A 5277-nucleotide genomic window follows, 5' to 3' on the forward strand; every position below is an offset into this window, starting at 1 on the left:
AACATTGTGTGCGTACTTTCTGTTTTTGTCAAACAGTGTCCTAGTTTCCTGCTTTGTTTTGCCTGGAAATATACTAGTAATAAATTTACTTGGGTATATTATAAACAAAGTTATAAAACACAAGCCGTATAAAATGCGACCTCTGACCCTCCCAGAGCACAAAACAACACTGAGGGCAAAAGTCTGGAGTCATCAGGCATTCAAGTGTGAATTCAGGTTAGATTGATGGTGAGGATCGGAGTAGATGTATGTTGTCAACAGAAGAAAACACTGGAGGGTGAATGTGATCAGTTTAGACTTAACCTGTGGCTTTCTCTACAATTCACGGACCAAGTGCCCTTGTTTTGAAACTTTAGAGTGCCTGGTTACATTGTCTAATCTTATCTGACATGATGTGGCACTCACTTTTTGTATCTAGATCTATTAGATTATATAATGAACATGTTTTCAGTCTTTAAGAAATTAATTCTTGAAAAAGAAATATTTAATTTGACCTAATTTATTACTTGCTTTAAAAAAAAAAAAAAACTTCAAGTAAAGAGTATACTTTTGTTTCAAATAACTTTCACATAAAATGTCAAATGGGTCCAAAACCAATAAATGGATAAAATCAAGTTGTTTGAAGGATAGTGGCAAAGATGGTTAAAGATTTAAAATTGCAGTTTATTAGTGTTTTGGAGCTGGGGTCTTTCAGTGTCACCTAATTATTATTTCTCTAACTATCCCTGATGAGATTTTTTGTTATATGAGCTATATATGTTACACTGGACAACATTTTAGTGTGTCCCCTAAATATATGATCTTAGACATCCTTATTTTTCATTCACCCCTTTCTTTGTGAATCAGAGACTTTATGCATCACCGGCGTATGTGTATATAGCAGATATTCCTTCAAGCTGATCTCTCTTTGTTTGCAGGGTTCTGCCTAAGGGAAATTAGCTTTGACCCACATGACCTGTGCATATAAGTCTAAAAAAACACTGCCAAATCCTGCATCTCCTTCAGATTCAAACGAAGTGTACAAACATATGTAGTAGGTAATGTTTTAGAAAGTCATATCAGTGTGCTTTCCCTCTGCAAATGTGCACAACAGCAGCACCTCACCAAATTCAGTTGAATTTGAGTTACAATCATGAACATATTTTCAACATGGCAAACAAAAACAATTTGCGTAATCTCAGACAGTCAAGTTAAGTTAACGGCGTACTGTTTCATCCTTTATTTATCGTGTGGATCTGCTTCTTCTTGTTTATGAACCTAACTCTTAAAGAATAAACATAAAATTAGCATAACTGGCCAAATATGATATCAAGGGGCATCTATGGCAATTTACACAGCCTTACAGCGCCCTCTTGTGGTAAAGAATAATGTTACTGTCAAAGACTCTTATTCTAATGCTAAATGTGAAATTACAGTGAATGTGTATAATAATGCTAACACTTGTTTTACTGTACAAGCTACAAGTTTTACCCAGTACACATTATTTCTGCACACTGAAACATCAAAACTATTTGGTTCTTCCAGCCTACCAATGCTCTGAATTAGGAGCGTGCACTGTATACATGAAGTGATTAACAATCATGATTTAAGTGATGTTGAAGGTTCAAAAAATATTTTTTGCAAATCATTTTTACTTATGAATAATGTACATTACTCAATCAAGCTTGCCTATTTCAAACTGATATATTATTAGTATTGCTATTATGTCTTGGATGTTTCTTCTGAAATGTCTTATGAGAATTAAAGACAGAAACAAAAGCAAATGCTTACATATTTAAACATATGGAGCAATACAATGCATGTGAGTAACTTCAGAAATATTATAGTTTATTGCTGGTTCCCTGTGAAACTCTTAGACAGCAGGAGGCGCCAATGTTTCAAAATCTGAATCACCTCTATGTTTTCTTAACATTTTGTCTGAATTTAACAATATGAATCATCACTGCACCTCATAAACAAAGTGCAGTTTGATTCATCTGTGGTTTCGCAACCACAAAAATATAACCACAGCTGTTATTAAATAAGTCATTTGTTTGATAGAGAGGTTTGATATGACCGACAGTGGTTTAGTTGCAGATATTTCTGGTTCAGCCTCTTTTTTAAAGAGAACTGGTTGAACTTCTGCTGGTGACCTCCATAGAGCTCTCTCTGCTTAAGCTCAGTGTAATATGGATGGGTTGACACTAAAAAACATTTGATTCAATAAAGGGGATCTGCAGAGGCTCCATAAACATAAAGTGTGCCTGCTTGGACCTGAATTGCCTCTAACCAGACATTTATGCCAGTCTTATCCACAGTGTTTACAAGACCAGATCAGCCCAATTACCCTCCTGTAGCTGAGCAGATGGTCTCCCGTTTAGACAAAGTTCATTATTTTTGTTAAAGTGCATTTGCCTTCAGTGTGAGAGCAGAGTTTGATTTTAGACTAAACCGTTTGAAGGCAGGCAGGAGAAACAGGTCAATAATGGAGGTGTGTTATGATTTAGCCATATATATATATTTTAAATTATATTGCAGACAGGTTTGCCAAACTTTTCAGAGACTTCTCTCTTATATGTGACCCTGGACCACAAAACCAGTCTTAAGTGGCACGGGTATAAAGCAATAGCCAAAAATATTGACTGTATGGGTAAAAATGATTGATTTTTCTTTTATGCCAAAAATCATTAGGATACTAATTAAAGGTCATGTTCTGTGAAGATATTTTGTCAATTTTCTACCATAAATACAGTGCTGCTTGAAATTTTGTGAACCCCTTGCAGAATCTGTGAAAATGTGAGTAATTTTAACAAAATAAGAGAGATCATACAAAATGCATGTTATTTTTTTATTTAGTACTGTCTTGAGTAAGATATTTTACATAAAAGATGTTTACATGTAGTCCACAAGACATAAAATAGCTGAAATGATTAAAAATAAGTTTGTGAACCCTTGGTTCTTAATACTGTGTGTGGTTACGTGGATGATCCACGACTGTTTTTTGTTTTGTGATGGTTGTTCAGGAGTCCCTTGTTTGTTCTGAACAGTTAAACTGAGCACTGTTCTTCAGAAAAGTCCTCCATGTCCCGCAGATTCTTCAGTTTTCCAGCATCTCTTGCATATTTGAACCCTTTCCAGCAGTGACTGTATGATTTTGAGATCCATCTTTTCACACTGAGGACAATTGAGGGATTCAAACACAACTATTAAAAAAGGTTCAAATATTCAGTGATGCTCCAGAAGGAAACACATGATGCATTAAGAGCCGGGGGGTGAAAACTGTTTGAATTTGAAGATTAAGGTAAATTGTACTTAATTTGTCTTCCGGGAAACATACAAGTATCTTCTGTTGCTTCCGAAGGGCAGTACTAATTGGGGGGAAAAAAGATATTTCAACAAAATCAGAAATATTTGGATTTCTTCATCCTGTTCAAAAGTTTTCACTCCCTCCTCTTAATGCATCGTGTTTCCTTCTGGAGCATCAGTGAATATTTGAACCTTTTTTAATTGTTGTGTTTGAGTCCCTCAATTGTCCTCAGGGTGAAAAGATGGATCTCAAAAAAAGCCAGCAGTTCCAGTAAATGACTTCCGATTCATTACCCTGTTTTTTTTTTTTTTACAGTGTACTGTTGGATGCAACCAGATTTTTAAAAGGTGTCTCTCAAGGATGCTGAAAACGACACAATGCAGTGGGACAGCCATTTACGGCCAAGAGGTCAGTATGTGGGATGATTACACCAAAAATTAAAAATGCTGTAGATGGAATACAAGAAAACATCCTTACTGTATCTCAGACTGACAAGCTCAATTAGTAATTGCTGTGGAATGTAGTTCAGTAATTGGCTTATGTTCACTGATATGAAGTAAATTAAATAATATATTAACTTCTAAAACTACATTTTGTTTAAGCTATTTATTTATTCTTTTGCCATCATTTGTAGCTAATTTTAGCATTACGTGCATCTGGTAATTTTTAATATCTACAGCATCTGATAATTTTTTTAAAATAGATTGATAGCCCTATAAACAAGAGTTATTAGCCAAAAACACTTTAAGATAGGGTTTGGGAGTTGTGAATATTTTTGAGAACTTGTTACATAGTCTTCCTGTCCTTCAACTGTTAAGAGAGCTACTTTATAGGCAATTTGTATCACAATCTTGGCTGAAGTGCCACACATATTCAGCTCTCTCACTGATTGCTAATGAAAGTTATTTTCCTTGCAGGTGGTGGGCATTTGTTTCAGCTGTTTTACAAGTGAATGTTAAACTGTGTCTGCTATATGAGATGTCTTTCTTCTGCAGTTCAATGTGAGAGAAAAATGCAAAAGACAGGATTTAGCTTCACGGTGTAAGTGGAATTTATTTTGGAGCTTAGAAAATAAAAGGATTTATGTTGCTAGCTGTAAGATATTATATAACTGGACTGGTTGTGATTTGAAGTTGAGATTTTGGGTATTGTTTGACATGTCCTTTAGATGTACAAAAAGAGCTAAAGCCATGATATCACCTTCCAGACACTTTCATTTATGAAGCGCACAGGTCCCACCACACACACTGAAGCACATCCCATGTAATCACAGCAAATTAACCTAAAAAAATGAGCCTCTGCACAGCAGTTGCTTTTTCCCCTATGTGTTTTGGGTTGTATAGCTACATCAAAGTGTCCACCTGACAAGCTGTGATTGTAGATAATGAAAGCAAGTCATTTTCAGACAGGAGTAAAAGGATGCTGTAGATGTTAGATGTCTATTTGTGCTGAGGAAAGCTTTTTGCTATTGAAAATCTGTGATTGTGTTATTGACTACAAAACCTGTCAATCTAGACATTCTGTTATTCTCATTTTTCAGATTTCCTTCCCGCCTCCACCAGTACCTACCTGTAGATCTGCAGATTCTATGCACTTCTCTCTATGAATTACACAAACAAACAATATACAGACAACCGCATTGATTTTCTCATGTCCACTCAAATGTTCTACAGCACATTCCTGGAAATATGTTATTCAAACTGTAATTTTTCATGGTTTATAATGCCAGATTACAAATGTAATGTTCTCTTTCAGTTACCTGCTGGTGCCACCATGCTGATATGTCTACAAGTGCCTAAAAAGAGTGTATAAGTGTGTCTAAAAGGCAGTCTGCTTTCCACAAACACTGTTTGGCATTTAATTTTGTGCATGAGGTCAGTATATTGACACCAGACAGAGCAGTTCAAGATCTTCTGAAAATATGGGAGAAGTTTTAACATAGAACACAAAATTCAAAAATATATTTATTGTTACTAGTGTGTTTGCATTGA

Source organism: Onychostoma macrolepis, chromosome 19, assembly GCF_012432095.1.
Source record: "Onychostoma macrolepis isolate SWU-2019 chromosome 19, ASM1243209v1, whole genome shotgun sequence".
NCBI classification, from domain to species: Eukaryota; Metazoa; Chordata; class Actinopteri; order Cypriniformes; family Cyprinidae; genus Onychostoma; species Onychostoma macrolepis.